The following is a 21,112-nucleotide window of genomic DNA, read 5'->3' as shown; positions in this document are numbered from 1 at the left end:
TGTGTATCTGTGTGGTGCAGATACACGTCACACTGTCATCTAATTCCCTGTTTGGAGATGCAGAAATCCTAGGAAGGTGTAGGGGAGCCAATGGATGGGGACTTTGTCTCATGCACACAATGGTACTTCCTAAGCTTGGGGCTTGCTGTGTGTCCATAGTGCATCCCATGCGTGGAAGCATCATTTCTGAGGGTCTAGTTGGCTCGTTGCACCCCTTGTGGGCCCAGTTGCCAGCCATCTAGAAATTCTAATTTCTCCAATTCCTCCTTTTCCATACCTTCATGGATGGAAAAACATACTATTTGAGCAAGTATGGCTAACAAGGAAACTTAAAACCAAGTTACTTTTTCCTTGCCCTCCTCTTTCATGTCTATAAAGATCTTGGTCATAGTTTCTGAAGACAGAGTGCATCAGTTAGATCCACTTCTCAGGGAGACCTGGAAACAAAGATTTCCCTGTAGACTTTGTAAATCCTTTCCAAAACCTTTTGCCTTTCTGTGGATTAGTACGATCAGCAAGCAAATATCAAATGAGTGAAAAGCAATCAAACCAAAGCCATGAGCGACTAATTGGTACTTGTTGCCATTCTTCCAATTTGCAGTATCGTGCCTGACAGTAGCATTGAAAGTCATCTGTTCTCAGAGAATCTACAAATCTTATTGGAGAATCTTGTATTTAATTAAATATTTTTGTTTCCCCTCAAAGAATACTAACATGTTGTCCTATGAGGTCTGAAAAGAACATCACCAATGTATTTATGTGTTAGCACTGCCTGTTTCTTGTGCAGTTTTTGTCAGCTAAATATAACCATCCTTTAGATTCCAGCACACAAATAAGAGTATGATTTCTCAGTCCTTGATGCCACTTCCCTCTGCATTTTCCGTTCCCAGAGCCCTATAAGGACCTTAGCAGAATTCATTTCCAAGAGTTTATGAAACAGCTCTGATAAACTGTCTGTTACTCAGATAAAAGTTGATGCCTCTTAATGAGTTGGAGGAATATATTTTGGATGGAATTCTTATAAGGAAGAGAACAAGGGGAAATTCTTTATGTTTATTAGAACCACTTAATGTGACTGTATTAGAAATATTAATATTTTGTGAGTCTTTTAAATTGTTATTGTAAGCAAATGAGGATGCATTCTTTTTATCTGTTCCCTGCCCAATTAATGATTCAAAGGCTTGGAATTTTAATTTTTTTTTTTTTTTTTTTTAAGAAAATAATAGTAATGTAATTGCAGATCATCAGGTGATTCCCTAACTTTTGTATTTAATGAAATTGTGGTCTACTCAAACCAAAATAAGTGTCAAAGACATAAGTATTTGTGGGAAGATGAAGTCTCTTGGAGATGGACCCCATTATGCTTTTCCAGTCTGCTGTGATACAGAAGCCTCTCACACCTACATGTGTCCCAGCTGAGGGGAAAAGGTCAAAGGCTGCAAGATGGACTTGAATAAGGCCATAGAGGTCTTTAATTAGAGGAGTTTAACAAGCTTCCTGACTAGATGAGAATTACAGCTGTGGGTGAGCTCCTATGGCAGTGTAGGGCAGCAGGAGTTACCTTCATATGCTCTTTGGAGCGTGGACAGCTTTTGAATGGTAGTTGTGGAATTAATTGATTAGCAGGGGCAGGCTCAAGACCCTTTTCTGCAAGTTGCAAAACTGACCCCATCTTCAAGGAAATTTGTGCTTTGCAATGTTGGGGCAGAAGGCAGATAGTTGGCTCACAGAGAGACCTCCAGATTTATAAGGCAATATATTCAAGGCTTAGCCAAGACAATGTAAGCCTTGACCATGTAAAACTAGTAGTCCAAATTACATGATCTGAACCACTGAAATACTATTTTTATCTTGCTGATCTGATTTAGATTTAAACAAAATACCTGGCACAACTGACCAGTTAGTAAAGTGAAGCAAGAAAAATCATGAGTTTGAATCTGCCAGTTCAAATATTCCATCTCTAGATATGACAGGGTTATCACTCTGTGTGATGCTTTAGCACCTGGCGCTACTTATTAAAACAATATAGATTTCTTTTTCTTGCAGAAAACAGGAAGACTGTTCTCCCCTAGAATATTGCTGAATTGCAAAATACCAAAACAAGTGTGGAGTCAAAGGGTGAACCTGGCTCATGTCATGCATGCTTAGGTCTTACCTTGTAATAAGTTAATATTGTGATGGATAATTATATGTACACAAGTGCAAACACATACATGGTTTTAATGATGAACACCAGGTAGATATACTAGGTAGGTAATGAGAATCTCCCTCCACAGGCACCCCCTTGTTGTGGGGGAGGAGCTTGTGTGCCCTTGTGAGGTTGCTTTTTGCTGACAACACTCACAGCAGCGCAGAACATCCTGCTTTGCAGAAGCTGCAGATCTTTTGGGGCTGGAAGTCAGCTTGAAGAAGACAGAAGTTCTTTACCAGCCTGCACCACAGAAAGAATTCTGTCATCCCCACATCACTATAGGTGAATCAGAGCTCAAGGCAGTCCAGCAACTCAGCTATTTGGGATGCATTATTTCCTCAGATGCCAAGATCAACAAAGAGATAGACAACAGATTAGCAAAGGCATACAGAGCATTTGGAAAACTTCATAAAAGAGTCTGGAGCAATAAGCACCTGAAGAAAAGTACAAAGATTAGTGTCTACAGAGCCATTGAACTGTCTACTCTTCTATATGGGTCTGAATCATGGGTCATCTACTGCCACCACCTGCGACTCCTTGAACATTTCCATCAGTGCTGCCTCTGTACAACCCCAAACATCCACTGGGCTGACTGTGTGACCAGTGTCACTGTCCTTGAACAGGCAGGGTCACCAGTACTGAGACCATGATGCTGAGGACGCAGCTGTGCGGGGCAGGGCACGTCTCCAGGATGGAGGATCACCACCTCCCTCAGATTGTGCTCTGTGGTGAACTTGCCACCGGCTGCCACAAGAGAGGAGCCCAAAGAGGAGATACAGGGACTCCCTGAAACAATCCCTCAGCTTTGGCCATACTGACTGCCAGCAGTGTCCACTCCGGCCTCCAGTCGGGAGACATGGAGACACAGCATCCATAACCCTGCTGCCTCCTTTGAGAACACATGGAGAATCAGTCTCAAGGAGGAAAGAGCACAGAAAGCACCATGCCTTGGCTGTCCCCTCACAGGGCCCTTTCTGCTGTGCCTTTTGCAGCCTCGCTGCCTGTCCTCCATTGGCCTCATCAGCCATCAGTGTGCCTGCAGCAAGCCTGGGGAGAGAGAGCCCTTCTGCAATCTTCATTTGTGAAGCCAAGCCATGATGAAAAATGAGAATCTGAAGGATATCATACGCTATTGGTTTAAGTCTTCCTGATATGAATTCCCCAAAGGCAAAGTCTCAGTAGCTCCTACATGTTAGGTTTTAAGTGTGTGTGACAATGGATATCAGGGCATGAAGAGTGCCCAGCTGAGTGGCTCTGTGCTAGGCAAGGGAGAGTCAGGAACAGCAGAAGCTTTTTTTGCTTCTGGGGTGTATTTGCAACCTTTGCCCATGAGCTTTGGGGAAAAAGACAGGCCAAGTTGATTCTTTCAGCCATCAGGTGAGCCATACTGACCATACAGAGTAGAATCCATGAAGAATAAAAGGCCAACAATTTTGTCTGCTTCTCCCCCAAAGAAAAAAAGGGAAGAAATGAAAGCGAAATAAGAAAAAAGAGAAAACCGTGAGAATTGTTGAGTGTAGGACAGAGCTCCTAAAGCATAGGGCAGGAAGAAGTCACTATTGCTCAGGGAACAGCAGCACAACAGCCCAGCAGTGGCAAAGGGTTGCATAATTATATGTACAGCAAGTGATCTCCTCTGGCATGGGTGCTCTCTGTACTTCCTGATACATCCACAAACACCATCACATCACTTTTCTCTCCTCATGGATCCCTCACTGGGACACTGAAATTGCAATTGCATTCTTCCTCTTTCCACTGTGCACAGCTACTACTCCCATCTCCCATTGTCTGCTTCCTAATACATTGTTTCTCTTCACTTGGGGTAAAGGTTCCCCCCAGCTTTCTCTCATCCAATCTTGCCTTCAGTTTTAACAGTAAGATCTTATGGAGTTCAGTCAGACTAAAGGGTTTGTTTGTTTCCCAGGCTGCCCTCCCTCTCTCTATTAAACATAAGAATCACATTTTCAGTTCTTCAGTCACGTTGTATCACTCTGTATTTGAAATACTCATTAATCATCCTTGCTAATGCACATGAAATGTCTCATTTTCACTAATACTGTGTTCTGGAACAGAGATGGTCCTTTGTATCATTGGGTCTTTTGAGAATTAGGTTTTGCTGTTCTTCTTGAAGCACTAACACTGTGTCTAGGTATGGGCTCCTAAAGGAGATGTCCCACTCTTACCAATTGGATTATTTCAAAGAGAAGGAAAACAGCTTACAGGACTAAACCCCTAATTCGTATTAGTCAAATAACACAGTGGTTCACTAGGAACACAGAACATGGCTTACTTTTGCTCCCCCGGTTGTAATTACATGAAGTTATGCTAAGAGACATTAATATGCATTATTATGATAAGAAGAACTACTTATCACACGATTTTAAGACAGCTCCAAGGTATATTGGAATGCAAATTTCAACAGTCAGTCTGCTGAACAAAGCCTCCTAAATCTTTATGTACTTATACTGCTGGAACATGGTGCCAAATTAGCAAGGAAGACACATACACCATTAGAAAGAATTATATGTCTGAGATGTTATAGCACTTAAAATTCCTCTGGCTCTTTTCCTTCTTTCTCTCCTTGGTGGGAAACTGGAAGGAAAGAAGAATGTGATACATCTTACTAATGAAAAATACTAAGAAGTGTTGTAAAATTCAGCTTTGCCTAAAATCTCCATTCAGGACATTTAATCTTTGAACCAGTGAAGTTTCTCAGTGTTGCTGTGACCACAGAGTCCATAGCAACCTTTGATTTTGAACTGGAATAAATTTGGGTATATTTTATGAAAAAATTTGTAATATTTTTAATCTAAGTAGGGTAATCACAAACTGAGGCACAAATAAACTGAAGAGCTTGATTTGATTAGAACTTGGGTTTCACAGGCCTATAGCTGAAGGCAATGGAAAGTATTTCCATCACTCTACTGCAAATGGGAATCCAGAGTATGTTTTGGTTTTTGTGCAGACCATGCTGCACTGTTATGAGGATGGCAGCAAGAGATAACTTTTTACCAGAATGAGATATGTGAAGGCCAAGTTTGGCAAGATATATGAAAAGTTGTAGAAGACAATGAAACCCCAGGAAGGGAAAGGATACGGCTATTGAGAATTAAATGGACAGGCTGCAAATGGAAACTGTCAGCTAAAAATCACAAGTACTTTGACAGCTGAGCTTTTATCCTCTTCTGGAAGCTATTGCCACATTTTCAAATTCTCACACCTGTTTTGTCAAGGCACTGTGGCATGGTGTGCTTAATGCTCTTGATGATTTACAGATAAATAATTATTATTTACAGAGAAATAATTATTAGGTAATTAGTTAAATTAGATTCAAAATGCAGTTATTAATTAAAAAAAAAACAAACAGAAAAAAAAATTTTTTTCTTCCCTTAGAGATACATTCATGTCAAAGTATCATTAAACAGAGAACCATTTTTTTTTTTTGCATGACATTAAAGTCACCATAGAAGTGGAGACTGTACCAGCACAGAACTGGAGACTGTGCCACTCCCATAAGTGTGTACAGAAATTTGCATTTGGGAGGTAGAAATTGAATTGAACAGTGAGGATGCAGAAATTTATTCATGTGTTTGACAGATACTTGGTATATTGTGGCACTGATCTTGAAAGAAGTTTGTCAATGCCCAGTCTTCTGCAAATCTCTGTTCTGTCAGTCTTCATAGAAACCAACAAATCAATGAAAATTCATCACAAGTACATTTGTTCCATATATTTTGCTGAATGCACTTAGTGTCACCTGCTTAATTTAAGCTTTGTAACAGATCTGCACAGCTTTTCTAGTATAATTTGCTAAAGTAACTGAGTCTGAAGTTCAGATGAAGAGGTGAGGGGTACTCAGTACAGAGGAGTGCAGGGAAAGGCTGGTATCCATAGTGCCAGAAACTCATTTATCCTGGGTCCAACCTGGAGCAAGTTTAGTGCTTGTTAAGATGTACAGCTGTCTCCAGACTGCCTATTGCTTGGAGAAACAGAAGGTGAGAGAGATTAACACTTGGACAGCAGTGTGTCCAAGATCTCTGTCTCTGTGTTAGATCTTTCCTTTGTGTCTGAGTTGGTTGAGTTGTAAGGGAGTCTGTGGACAACTGCTGCTACCTTCAGGGCAAGACAGTTTGATCTCATCCTGGATTTTTCATAAAAGTCATAATGCCATATTGGGCATTTCTCTATTTTTTCATATTTCTTTGTGTTAAGCTAATACTTTATGCTACCTGAAAACATATGAATTTGATTATATCAGACAAATTAAAGAGCAGTTTAACTACACTGTAACCTGGCGTGGCTCTACACGGAGCTCACCTGACGAAGCCTCTGGCAACCAACATTCCTTTTTGGAGGCCACCTTTCTCACTACTTTTTGTGTAGGTAGCATCAAGTAAGAGTTAATTTGGTGTGCAAGAACCAGCTGTCTCATATAAAGCAAACCCATTTCTTTGGTTCACCCAAACCCACCCTATTGGATTAGGCCATTGAACTCTAGCTAAAAGTGACCTTGATTCGCCTACTAGGCATGAGCTGCATCCTGTTAGATTTAATAAGTAATTAATTCTTTATCTTGGTCAGCTTTCTTCATTTGTTTTCCTGATTATGTTAAGAAGTAGAGATTTTCATATCTTAATCATCCTAGTAGTTTCCATTTCCTTGTATTCTCTGGCTCTGCATTAAACTTCTCAGCATTGCTTACATACTCTGAAGTGCTTCTTTTTCAAATGTGCTCCTTTTCCTAGGATGAGAAAATGAAGAGGGCTTTTATGCATAGGGGACAGTAGAAAATCAGAGTCTGCTGTAATGTTCAAAGTACAGATGTTCAACAGCTCACCCAGCTACCCACTTTGAGGAAGGACAGAGACTGCAGCAGCTGCTGGGCCTAAATCCAATTCCTTTGCCAGATGTTTCCTTCTTTCTAAGGAAGGAAACTTCTCTTCAAATGCTCCTGGATTAATTTTTACTATGCTTGGAATTTCCATTATCTTCCTTATTCTCTTGTATTTTTAACTACTCCTTATTCAGCTTGTGTTTTCAATTATGGTAATTTCATGTTTTACTTTCATATGGAAGAACTGAAGCTAAAAACTTCAAATGAAGCCAGGATCTGTCCCTGCACTAATACTGCTGCAGGACTGAATTACAACCAGAATGCTTTTTTCTAAGTATTAAAAAATGCTGTCTGTGGGAAAAGCAAATGAGTAAAATGATTCAGCCAGCTAGCAGATTACATATACCAGATTAAAAACATAATAATAATGGTGATAATAGTGGTAATAGTAACAGTAATAAAAATAATAACAACAATAATAGCAATAATCATAATAATATGATGCTAGATTGCACCAACTAGAAAAATTTTAAAAAAAGCAAAAGTTTTAAAGACAAGCCTTGTTTAAAATTCAGTTCCTGGCTGATACTGTCAGTTCAGGAACTGAATGACTAATAGGAAGAGTTTGGTTGTTAATGATACTACAGAATTAATGTTTGAAAGTTGGCTTTTATAGATTATTGGGTTTCTGTGAAGTCCTGTCATGGGACTTCAAACTCACTTAGAGCCAAAACAATTTTCTTTTTGTCTTTGTCAGTTGTTGTCCTTGCTTATGACAAGGGTCAGCATTTTTAAGGACAATAACTTGGAACTGTATGAAGTAATTGCCTTGTTCCAGTGTGTTAATTAGGACCTTGAAGTTAAAAGTAACCTCCCAGCAATGAACCAAGGGCTCTGTGGCTCCTTGGCATGCTGGGTGGTTTGTTGCTGTGTTGTTAAAATTTTTTTCATGTTGTTGATGGAACAGCTTAGCTATCCAAGGACAAAAGCCAAGGTGGCTAAATACCTCACTGTTAGGGACTTGTGTTGCACACTAGAGAAAAGGTTAACATGGAACATGGACATTTCTTGGTGCTCTGGCTGCTGGGAGAGAAAAGATGGATTTCAGGGCTTGATGGCATTCATCACTAGGGCTCTGATTTTCCAGCTTGTAAAAAAGTTGAGTCAGTTAAATATGTTACTTATACCCTGAACAACAGCATAAAGTATGAGTTGCACATGGAGAAGCTAGAAAAAAAATATCACAAACAGCAAGCTTTTAAGGAATTAATTAATTATTATGACTTACATCTTACAGTCATTAAGATTGTTAAAAAACAGGAGTGCCTTAGTAATGGTACAAGAAGCAAGTATGACCATCATTTAAATATTTGGCCAATAGTAATTTAAATATTTGGCCAATAGTCTAGAACCCTAACTTGCATATCTGCCCATATGTCCTCTTGCCAAATGTGCTCCTCACTCGCATTCTCTCCTGGAAACCCATCCATCCTGTTTGTTACTTCACCCTTCTTTCAACACCCAAGCATGTAAGGCTGGAGGCATCCAGCTCTCAGCACTCTCCTGCAGGACAAGGTTTTTAAACATTCACAGCATCACCTGGGCAGGAGATTACAAAGGTAATACATTCACCCAGGATGCCAATTAATTATGAGAATTCAGTGAAATACAAGGGTGTTGAAGACAATGAATTAATGAAATTAGAAAAGAAGCAGGTAAATTAATGAGTTCCCCAGCAAAACTAGGAAATGGAGTATTGTGCATACAGCCTCTGATTTAGGAAGACTCTAAAGTTCAGATGGCCAGATGAGAAAGTAAAATAGAGGGAAATTTTTTCTATATTCATCTTGTTTCTTGTTCCTCCTTAAGCCACTTGAAGACAAGAGAGTTGATTTAGGTGTTTTTTTGGTTCAATCTAATGCAGCAGGCCCTACCTAACAAATTTATCTTGAGAATGAAAGTCAGAAAACTGGCTCAAAATCTTGTCCTGATGTATCTGTTCCATTTTAAATATTGGCATTTCATCTGGTATCTTTTAAAATAAATGAATTTCTTGTATTTCATCAGCTGCGCTTTAACGTCCCCTACTCACTACTGATAGTACTGAAGAGATAATGTCCTTGATGGTTTTACAGTCTTCCATATGAAGCAGGCTCCTAATATTGAAGAATACACATTAGAAGGTTTTACTTTTATGGATGTAATCTGTGTTCTCTGTGTGATGGTATGAGAAAAAGAAAGAGGTAGAGAGAAAACAGCAGGAACTTTTTTGTCTTGTAAAAAAATCTGACTTTCAGGGCAAAGAACAGGGATGGGTTTTGTGTACTGACAATTGCAGTACCAAAAGAGGATCACTTTTAAAGTCCTACACAGAATATTCCTGTGCTGAGGATTCATTTATACATCAGTTTACCTTAGCAGCAGCAAGGTACTCAGCCCTTGGGATGAGGAATTAATCTTCTCAAAGGCTTTAAAATACAGTTAAAAATAAACCAGGATCACTTAAAACATCTTTTTAGGTGGTGGTTGTTAATCTGCTCACCTCCACATGTAGTGTCCAGGCCTAATTGCCTGGTATGACCTCTTGATGAATTGATCTTATGAATGGTGCTGTGTCTGGATTACTTTGCAACAGATAACCTAAATATTTGCAGGGAGGATTGCCCATCTTGCAGGGCCTGCTTTGTATTGTGTGGAACTGTTAGGATTAAGATGCCTTCATGTAACTGTTACAGCAACGTGCAGAAGTGCCTTTTTTCTTCTTTTTTAATTTTTAAAAAATTTTCTTTTTTTCCCCCTCTGTGTTCTGACTATAGTAAAAGATTTGCCATCAGTTGATGGTAAATGAACAGTTATTCAATTTTTCTATTTTTTTCAGTTGAATTCTGAGCTAATGAAAAGTAGTGGATGAACATTCCCGAAACCCAGCTGTTTTATTTATGGAACATGTGGGGAAATGTGTAATTTTTTATTAACAAGCCCAGACTCAGATAACCAATATGAACATATTAATCCTAGCAGTATGTTTTCTTCTGAAGGTTCTTTGCATTAGTTGAAACTCCTGGCAGTGGGTGTAAAAAGTAATAGTATTTTCCAGAGAAGGAATGGTCCTCTGAAAATATAAGAGATTTCCAACTAAGAATAATCAAGGGCAGAAATCCTGCAGCCACCATGAATTCTTCCAGGTGCTGAGCCATCACATGATTAAAACAGTGGTTGTCGTGGGGAACTTAAACCATTCCTGTATCTGCCAGAAGGACAATGCAGCAGGGCACAAGCAATCCAGGAGGTTTCTGGAGTCACCTGACACTGGTGACTGAGAAGCCAGTGAAGAAGGCACCATGGTGGCCTTCTTACAGTTTCAAACAAGAAAGATCTGTGAAGGGTGGGAGCAGCTTTGACTGCAGTCACTAATAGCAATGAGCCTGAGAGGACAAAACTGGACAAACAACAGAGTCACAGCTCTGGGCTTCAAGAGAGAAGACTTTGGCCTCTTCAGGAGTCTACCTGGAAGAATCCCATGGGAGAAGATCCTGGAGAGAACACAGCTGTTTGACTTCTGAGAATCACTTCTTCCTCAAGCTCAAGAACAGTCCATCAAGCAGGAAAGCAAGCAAAGATAGCAGGAGAACTGCATGGATGGACAAGGAGCTTCTGGCAGAACTCAAACACCAAATGGAAGCCTGTGGGAGTGTATTTGGTTTACACGGTCAGGTTTTGGCAGGGTGGCCTCCGTGTGGAGGGGCTGGGGCTGCCCCATGCCAGGCACAGTTCCAGCCAGCTTCTCATTGGGCACACTGCAGCACCCAGCTGAGCCATCAGGGAAGCTTGTGGTGCCCCTGGGAAAACTTATATAAGACAGAGGCAAAACACTGCACAGGCAGTGAGGAGTGAGGATAAAAAGTGTGAGAAACAGCCCTGTGGGCACCAAGGTCAGAGAAGAAGGAGGTAGGGGCAATGCTTCAGGTGCCAGAGCAGATGTTCCCTGTAGTCCATGGACAGACCATGGTGCAGGTATCCACACTGCAGGCCATGGAGACCTGAAGCTAGTGAAAGGAGCTGTAGTTTGCTGAGAACCCACACAGGAGCAGGTTTTCCTGCCACAGAGGAACTGTGGTCCGTGGAGGAACCATGCTGAAGCAGATTTATTCTGAAGAACTAAAGTTCATGCAGAGGGCCCATGCTGGAACAGTTCTTGAAGGACTGCAATGCATGGAGAGAGGCCATGCTGGAGCAGTGCAAAAATGTGAGGAGGAAGGAGCAGCAGAGACAAACTGCAATGAACCAACCAGGACTGACCATAATCCCTCATTCACCTGTGGGTGGGGTAGAAATGTGGGGAATGAAGGAACAAAGCTAAGCCTGGAAAAAGGGTGGGATGAGGGGAAGGTGTGGTTTCAATTTGTCTTTGTTTCTCAATATCCAAACCTATTTTCATTGGCATAAATTTAATTAGTTTTCCCTAAATGAAGTCTGTTTTGCCAGTGACAGTAACTGGTAAGTGATCTCCCTGTCTTTGTCCTGACCTACGAGCTTTTCAATCTCATTTTCTTCCTCCATCCTGTTAAGGAGGGATAGTGAGAGAGCTCCTGAATGTGGATCTGGCAGCCAGCCCAGGTCAGCCCATCTCCAGGAGGTAGAGACAGGGATGGGTGACCTGGGAGGAATGCAGAGAGACTGTCCAAGCAAGCAGAGATGGGTTAGTGAAGGCAAAGCCCACTGGCAATTAAATCTGGTGAGGGATGTAAAAGACATCAAAGAAGGCTTTAGCTAGCACAGCAGCAGCAGAAGGAAGAGCAGAGAAAATGTGGGCCTACTGAGGAATGTGGCAGTGGCACCTGGAAACAAAGGACATGGGGAAGACTGAGGTACACAGTGCTTTCTTCACCGTGGTTTTTACTGTTAATAAAAATGGCCAGTCAGGCCCTGAGTGGGAACATGTGGGAAAAGGAAAACATCCTCAGTAAGGATCACTATTCAAACAAAGCTGATTGCACCAGTCCATGGGACCTGATGGAATGCACCCGTGAGGGCTGAGGCAGCTGACTGATGTCATTGCAAGGCCAGTCATGATCTTTGTGGTGACTGGGTGAGGTTCCTGAGGACTGGAAAAAAGTAAATGTTGCTTCTGTCTTCAAAAAGGACAAAAAGGTTGTAGGGAGGGGGCTGTTGGCCTCTTCTCCCAAGTGAATAATGTCAGGACCAGAGGAAGTGGTCTGCATTGGAGCTGCAGCAGGAAAGGTTTAGATTAGATATTAGGAACAATTTCTTTACTGAAAGAGTGGTCAGGCACCGGAACAGCCTGCCCAGGGAGGTGGTTGAGTCACCAGCCCTGGAGATATTTAAGGAAGATGTAGATGTGGCACTTCAGGGCACGCTCTAGTGGCCAAGATTGCAGGGGTTTTGTTTTGTTTACTTGTTGTGTGTGTGCATGGTTGGACTCAGTGATCTCAGAATTCCTTTTCCAACCATGACTATTCTGTGAGTCTGTGATCAATTACTGGAAGCCATTTCCAAACATGTGAAAGTGATTTGGAGTAGTCAGCATTGGTTTACAAAGGGGAAATCATGCCCAATCTACTTGATAGCCGCCTACAACAAAATGTTGAGCTCAGTGGACAAAGAGAGAGCAGTGGATTTTAGCAAGACTTTTGACACCTTCTCTGTAGCTTGATTATAGACAAACTGATGAAGTATGGACTAGATAAGTAGATAGTCAGGTGGATTTAAAAGTGGCTGAACTGCTGGGTTCTAAGATTTGTGATCAATGGCATGAAGTCATTCTGGAAGCCAGTCACTAGTGATGTACCCCAGACATCATTCCTTGGGCTGAAAACATTTAACATCTTAAAGGCTGTTAAAATGGTAAAAGGACAGCCTAGCATGAGAAGAGCCCAGCTGTGAGAACCAGCTTCTTTCCTCCTTTTCACTGAAGGCTTTGAGCAGGAGGCAAACCTTGTGGAGCTGTAGGTCAGTGTCTATACTCTCATCTGGTTAATTTTCTCGGTACTGACATTCCAGCAGAGCTTTCAGCTAAAATTAATGTAATTAATAATTGGGAATTTAATAATATCTGAATTTCAAATTATGGCATGAGACATATATGAAGCCTCATACTTCATTATAAATTCTTAATTAGGTTTTGGAAATTATCTTGGGTATGTGAATCCATTATTAAGGAAATCTAGACTTTGGCATGTCTATTTTTAAGAAATAAACGTAATATTGCCACTAAAATTTTTCTTAGTGATTATTCACAGAATAACTCTAATTAATGTAAGACAGAAGTTAAATTCTCTTTAAATTAGGGTTCCCTTGCACTGATGATTGCAGTTATTCTCCACATCTTGCTACTCTAATTCAGAAAAAAATGCAGTTGGAAGTTGTCATTTTTCTGTGAAGGAAAGGAGGAGATCGAGTCACTTTCTAGCTGGTTTTCTGTCTTGTATTGCATTTTCTTCTATATAGGGAGAGGGCTGTGCTGGTCCTTCTGACTGGAAAGCACAAAGCCAAGGGCAGTCTACATTTCTGTACATGATGCCAGGCTTTCAGGATAAATGTGGGTCTCTAGGACAGTGTAGCTGCTCCCCTTATATACCAGGCAGCAAAAGCAGGGAAGTGCAGATCCCATCTTTCTGGCAGGTGTGTTTCTGGCTTTCTGCACGGTGTTGTTCAGCCACTGGGATAACTCAGCTCCACACCTCCAGTGCCTCCTGCACACCCAGTTACTTTCCTGTGGCACTTTGCAGCTCTCAAAGATGTAATTATACCTTTGATTTCTGCCTCTTTCATTTGTTGCAGTAAATGACCAGGTATGACCAGGCATTTGGTTCTGTTGCTGACACCTGCAAATACTAGAGCTGGGTGGTAAAGTTTTGAGGTTGGTTGTTATTTTCATTTTTGCAGGTGTGCATTTAGTGTGTGCCATGCTGGGTCATCCATTTTGTCCACGCTGTCAGGGGCAGGTTACTCAGGGTAGACTCCAGCTGATAACCAACAATATTTACACTACATTTAACTAGAAGTCTTCGGCTACAACTTCAGCTTGTTTTTTCGTTTACTGCTTAATTTTACTTTCACCCAAATACTCCCCAAACCTTTGCTTTCACATGGTAAATATGCAGGAGTGGTGATTAGGAGACTACCCAGCACAAAGATTTTAATGAAATGTTCCTGTAAATGTGCTTGCTTCTCTCCTGTTACAGTTATTTTAAGTGTATGTTTAACTTGCTGATTTCACACACCACTGTTCAGCTGTTTGTTATATATTAACTTAAGCCTCGATTCCGCAAGGTCCTGACTGCCTCTGGATCCTGCTGAGTTCCTTTCCCTCCCAGCAGTAAGGGCTTACAGGGTGCTCAGCACCTCGCAGGACTGAGCCCTGACTCCCAGCAACAACAGGCTCTTTCAAAAACCAAACAAGTTTTCTGGAACAAGGTTCATACCTTAACTGGGCAGTGTTTTGTGCAATGGATTTTCATACATTTGGATCAAATCTTACGCAGAAGAACAGACCTCATAGTTGATGGCTGCTGGAAGACATAAACATTTAGGTAGGTATGGTGGTGTTAATTACATTTTACAACTATAGTTTTATTAGTTCTTCCAGTTAAGTGCAAAACCATGACCAAGACTAATATTTAATCTTTTGTGTGTTGGCTGCAGTATGCTTTGTCCCTCTGTTAAAGTGTCTGTGGTTTTTAGTTGCAGATAATCTGCAGCTCATCTAGCAAAGCCATTTGGGCATTAATCATTGCTGTTCCTAGGCACTGGGCAAGAGGGTGCTTTGTGCACTGCCACTCCAAGGCAATCACACTGGCTCTGGCATCAGAGGGCAGACTGCTTGGCACTACCCCAGCTTTCTGGACCCCCTTGGGGCAGAAGCCCACCCAGCCATAAAGCTGAGCCACTGGTGCTGCCTGCATCAGTGCCTTGTCACCCACAGCACTGGGCTGCAGTTGGGCTGTTTGAAAGGTAGGCTTTACTGAAGCTGATCCATGGCTCACATTTTGGGAAGCCAAGATGAATGTTTACTAGCCAGATGTATCTTAATGAGGCCATGATGTGGTACAGCCTGTAAAACTACAGTACTAATAATTACTTTTCCTGAAAAGTGTTTTCAGTGGAAGAGCATGGTACTGGTGTGTGTTGTAAAGTCAGATGTATTTGGCACAGAAAAAACGCTGTAACATACTGTTCCTAAACAGATACCCCTGTTGTTTTATATGCAGATGAGGACCATAGTCTTCCACAGCTTGCGAGGAAAAAGACAGGATCTGAAACCTTTAAATAATGGGGTTTGATTCTACCTACAAGCAAAAAAAATTACATCCAAAAAGGCAGCCCTTGCCTTCCCTGTTAAACTCTGTCATGCTAGGCAAGCAAGGAGGTGGCTTTTGATTTTGATCCTGGTATCATTTGCAGGTATTGCTAATTAGGAACTAAAAAATAAACCTGAATTTTGCTTTCAGACTTATATGTAAAGTTGGCCAAAGACAGGCACAGTTCTGTTCTGGTAACTGCTAGAATAGCCTCATTTTAATTCAAATACACCTGTGTGTTAATAACCGTAACTTCCCCAAATAAGCAATCACACTGCTGGCCTTTGCCCTTACTCCCACAATTTAACTACCAGCTGCACACACATTTACGTGTGGATTATATCTTGATATTCGTGTGATTTTAAATGTGCAATAGCAGAGAATTGCATATATAAAATTTTGCAAGATCACGGCTCTGACCATGTGCTCTAAAGGAAATCATGGTGTGAAGACAAGACCTAAGTGGACTGAGGATTAAGCAACTTGCTGGCTGCCAGTTTTCTTAGAGTAATGCCCATCAAGTTGGCTGCTGTGCTTTTCTGGGGATTAAACAAAAAACCCAACCAAGTGGAGGTTTTAGGAGTCTTCAGTAAATTAGAGAGGTTCCTGTGTAACTTTAAGCACAATTAGCTAAGCTAGCAGTCCTAAGAAGTGAAGAGTTGTTTACCCATTGAAACAAAGTGGGGAAATGGGTAGAAGTTTATGGGAATAAAAGCAGTGTGCTGATGCCAATGAAGTGTCTTCCAAAACTTTGACAGTAGGATGAAGGCACCACATGATTCCATGTAAGAATATTGCAGTAAAAAGTAGTCACAAGTACTGAATATCCTCTCTGGGAAAACAGCTCTTGGTTTAGGGGAAATGAAGCTGGGGCTGGCTGTATGCTAATGCCCTTTCATTACTATGTTTTAGCAAAGCTGTTTAATACTCACTGTAAAGCCTGGATTTCACTCTCCTCTCATTTAATACTGGGTTAAATCTAGAATAATAAGCTCTCAAAAGCTTAGAAGTTCCAGTAAAATGAGATTTAGCTGAAAATTACGTGTTAGTTTTTACTAGTGTTGTAGCTTTGCTGCCCTAGTCAATGAGAGAAACAAAACTGGTGAGAAAGGAGAACACTGATTCCTTACGATAGTGAATGTTTTAGTAGAAGTTGCTATGTCTTATTGCAAACCTTAAAAAGGATTTCTTTCTCTGAAGAGCCTGACCTCCCTCTGCCCCCCTTTTCTCAGACTTCAGAACAATGAAAATGTGATAGTTGATTTTGAATCATTTTCAAGTGTGATGAATTTGACTTAAGTGTTGGAAAATCAAGATACAAATATTGTGCGTGGAGCAGGATGGCTCTTACTTCAGTGTTCCTCAGGCAGCAGTATCTGTGACTGAACAGAAGCTGTTTATCAGCCTAATGACAGCAGGATTTCTGATACATTAAGCATCTCCTCTGGGCCTGGTACAGTACAGTATCAAGATCATACTACAGTCAGATGAAACTGGCTTGTAAGAAAGGTGCACCTCTGATTCTGGTTAAAAAAATATTCTGGAATGTAATTGTCTGTGGCTTTTCAGGCCTTCCAGAGTTAAAGCTTTCACGTATGTCTTGTCCCTGCTAGGAAAATTACCAGATGCTGACAGGGGGTGTCACCAGTGGCTCAGCTGAACATATGCTGCATATGGCTTGGCCGCCAGCGCCGGACAGGGAGGCTCTGTTCCCTGCTGACGCCAAGACTGCTGAAAACAGGTTTTAAACCAACTGCTTCATCATAATACTAAAGGTTTGCCTTTATTCAGTGTTCATCCTACCAAATGGACTGAATAACTGATCAACCACAGACTGGCCTGACAAAATTTTGCTGCATCAAGAGAAGAGTTAGCTAGCATCTTCAGTGAGTTATTTACAAACTGCTGAGGTCCAGAGCAATCCCAATGTCCTTGCACTGGGACTATATTGCATTCTTTTTGCTGTCAAGCTGGAATTGAAAGTAGAACAGAGACTGAATTAAAAAAGCAGATTAAACTCTCCACTTACCTTAATGATTGATTTTAAGCTCTGAATTTGACACAACAGCACTTCACAAGAAATTAAATTATTTTTTTCTGGAGAAAGTATTTTCCTGCTTTCCCAGAGAACACCATTAAAAATATTTCCTGTTTGGGATGCTGCCACAGAATTTTCATTTCTTTGTGTCTCTTTTGCAAACCTGATATAGGCACCCACCCTGAACCACCACCTGCGGACCCACCTCACACCCAAATGTCCTGGCATCCCGCACTTTGTAAACAAAACACACAGGCAACAAGTTTACATGTTCCCCCATCCCTTTCCAATTCACAGAACTCCTGGGCAGCTCCTGAAACAAATTTAAAGTCTGGACCCATTTCAGGAGTCCCATTGCTTGTGAAAGGAGAAATTTCCACTTGCCTTCCTGTGCCCTTCTCCCTGTCCTTGGATGCTCACTTCAGCCTCCTGCCCTGCAACAGCTCTGGTGCAGCCAGGGGAGCTGGTTCAAATCACAGCCCTGCAGGAAAAAGCAGAAGGCATGTCCACCATCTCTCCCTTTATGTGGTGCCTGCTGTCAGATTGTCTGGAGTTATAATTTCTGCCTTCATCTATAAAGACTTGGTAGATCAAAGGAGATGATATGATTAGGAGCAGGAGGTCTAGGGGGAGTGACAGCATCTCTGGGTCGGTGTGTGATGACAAGAGAGAGCAAAGCAGCCCCTCCACTCCCTGGACAGAAAGTTTGCTGAATTAAGTAACAAGAAGCAAGATGTGGGAAGAGATGTGACTCAGGTATTTAGTATTGCACAGGACAACCACAGGACAGCATTGATGCAAATTGCCTCCCTCTCAAACTGTGGCTGGAAATACAGCTCACATTTTCAGCATAGCACTTTAATTATGTGCCCTGGCATGCTGAGAGAATGGCTGCTAAGGCTTTTGTCATTAGATTCCTTTAACCTGAAATTTGACAGGTGTTTTTTTTTAAAAAAAAACCAAACCAAAACAAAAAAACCAACAAAAAAACAGGGCAATGTGATTGACAGAATCTGAAGTGTCCATTTTGCTTTTTGCAATATTTAGGCAAAGACAGCTCACCAATATAAATTAACTTTCGTAGTAAGAAAATGTCCAATCTTCCAGGTTCAGTGCTATCCCATGCCCTTACAAGACAAATTATTAGGCAGATCTGCAAATTCCAGTTTAGGAAATAAATGGGGCGTCACCAAAATAGGCAATTGGGTCTTGAAACAGGAACTTTAGTCTGAAATCCTCTCAAAAAATTGGACTTTAGGGTTTGTCTTCTGTATGGGTAGATAATGGTTTGTGTTTTTTTCCTGTGTACACTTTTTATAGCTCTCATCACCACAAGTGCCTGAGAAGCATTGATGGATTTGTCCTTGCAGGCCCATAGGTTATAAGGTACTACTCCTATCATCACTTATTTTACACATATGGCACTTAAGCTGAGAAAACTATGCTGAACTGCCAGGGTCAGACAGAAACAAAATCCAGAACCCTTCTTCCACAGCCTCAGTCATAAAGACATCTTTCCTGCTTTAGATGGGGGTTTAATTTTTTCTCAGATGATTTATTATTAAATTCAGGGCTGGTTAAAACCAGAGTTCTTGAACCTCTCTCTACTCAAGACTACTTAGTCCCAGTCCTCCCCTGTTTGAGACAACTTGGCTTCTTAGATATACATAATTAACAAGGCCAATTAAGTTAGGTTTTCTTCCACACTGTTCTAATGGGAAGACAGTTGCCTTATTCCATGTTCTGATCGTTAGAAGTCTTCTCCTATTTTCCCAGAAAAAGCTTCATAAAAAATGCATAGAAGTATACCAATAATATGGAGGAGTATTAACCAGAAAGTGCAAGGAATGTTTTCCTTCCTCTGGAGACAGCTGGTCAGCTTTGACACTTTGAAACAGCTAAAAAAAAGAGCAAACAACAACAACAGAAAATCAAACAACAACCCAAACAACCCCAAACAAAAGCCCCAGGAATCTAACAGAAAACGTAGACACAGGTGCCAGCCAGTGGAAACCTCTGCTAGCTCACATGAGCATAAGTTCACCAGCTTTTAGGGTCGCCAATAACACAAATGAGCTGTGCCAGTCCTACCTAGTGCTCTCTACCTTACATTTTTTTTGCTTAAATTTAATCATTTATGTATTAAAAAAACACTCTTTAGTATTTATAGAAAAAGGTAGTTAGTTACTACACCACCAGGGAAAGAGAGGGACGACTATTAGTTATAGGCTTATCATTGCTTTGAAGTTTTCAGGGATGCTAAATTCAGAGCACATATCTTATTGTAAAGGTTCAGCACACAGATGTTGAGATGTTGTAGCACTTCACTGGTATCCACTTTATTCAAACTGCTTTTTCCTAGCTTTTCCATTCCACAGGATTTTTGATAGAGTAGATACAAACAAAAAGTAGGAGTTATTGACAAACTAGAGGTAGAACTAGCAAGAAGTTTTCTGGTTTTATTTTTCTGAAAAATAAAGAGGAGCATGCTGGAAATGGTATTCAATCTTTTGGCACAAGAAATCTGCCCATGAATGTTACTTTAGTTTCGTGTGTAACAATGACAACAAGTTTATCATTGTAAAAAGAGACTAAACAAAGAAATGTATTGACACTATTTGAGAAACCCCCCCTATGTGGTTCTTTGAGAACATGAATTAAGAAGGCTTAGAAGCCTCCACTGATTCACAACAGCAATCAACCTTGATACTTCCCCCCAAATACTACTTATTATTCCTGATTTTACTCTTAATGAGATATTAGTTGTTCTGACCTTATGAACATATGAAAAGCTGTAGTAGTTCAGGACTTTTTGCCCTGGCCAGCACAGAGTTAACTAAGGTTCATAGCTGCACTATCACCAGTTGAGTTTTCTGTTGCATCACGCTGGGCAAATCATTCTACCAAGACCTGTTATTTTATTATAATAAGCATCAGAAGCCCGATGATCTTATATAACTTTGCATAATTTCTACTGATGTGGCATCATTCCCAGAAAAGGCCACTACCCGCTTCACTTCCCATCTTTCCTAGTACCTGATGGACATTGTTCCACTGCAGTGCTGATGTATCCCTGCTCCCTTCAACACAGCTGAATGATTTAAGCAAGGGTTGGGTGCTTGTGCCTCCTTCTTAAGCCCAGGGAGAAGCCGTGTCCCTCAAAAATCATATGAAACCATTCAGAGCCCCTTGCTAAGGTTTACACACAAAAACGAATGAAGTGTGGCAGATCCTCAGCCCCTGGCCTGAGGACTGCAAACACCAGCTGCAGGTGGTCCTCATCCCTCAAACTCTTCAAGGTCCTTTTCCTATGTATTTATTCTCCCACTGACTTACTTTGGCCTCCTGGTTGTATAACAAGGCACCTTCATATCCCCAGGTAATTTTGGAAGACTGCAGTTTTGAGTAGAGAGGACAGGATGGCTGGGTAATTAAGTGGGTGGGGAGTAAGGTTGATAAAGAGCTCTTAATAGTCACTTTTGCATGCTGTTATTTTGAGCAAGGAATGTAAATACAGAATGGCTGTAGGGCCATCAGGTGCTGCTGTTAGGGCTGTGACATAGGAAGTGATGGCAGGTAGAGCAAAGAAGGAAGAGAAAGAAAATTGTTGCAGAGTGGGACAACCCCAACCCTTTTCCTGACATGCTCATCCTTTCCTCCCAACTAGTCCATATCACATTAATGAACATCCATCTAACACAAAATACAACATTTTTTCAAGGAAAAAG

General features: G+C 41.1%; 1 protein-coding gene across 3 annotated transcripts in view; it reads left to right on the top strand.

The window, feature by feature from the left end:
* The window catches only part of SPATA13 (spermatogenesis associated 13), a 156,021-nt gene that overhangs the window by 81,669 nt on the left and 53,240 nt on the right, over positions 1-21,112 (top strand). The window contains exon 1 of one of the 3 annotated variants that reach the window (XM_071735963.1): positions 14,322-14,578. The exons of the other annotated variants lie outside the window; for them this stretch is intronic. The gene's annotated coding sequence lies outside the window, so the exon portion shown is untranslated. Of the gene's footprint in view, positions 1-14,321; positions 14,579-21,112 lie in introns of those variants that run through there. 3 annotated transcript variants of the gene reach the window in all.

The sequence above is a fragment of the Heliangelus exortis genome, chromosome 1 (genome assembly GCF_036169615.1).
Source record: "Heliangelus exortis chromosome 1, bHelExo1.hap1, whole genome shotgun sequence".
Lineage (NCBI taxonomy): Eukaryota > Metazoa > Chordata > Aves > Apodiformes > Trochilidae > Heliangelus > Heliangelus exortis.
The sequence above is the reverse complement of the archived record's forward strand: the minus strand, read 5'-3'. Positions and strand labels throughout refer to the sequence as shown.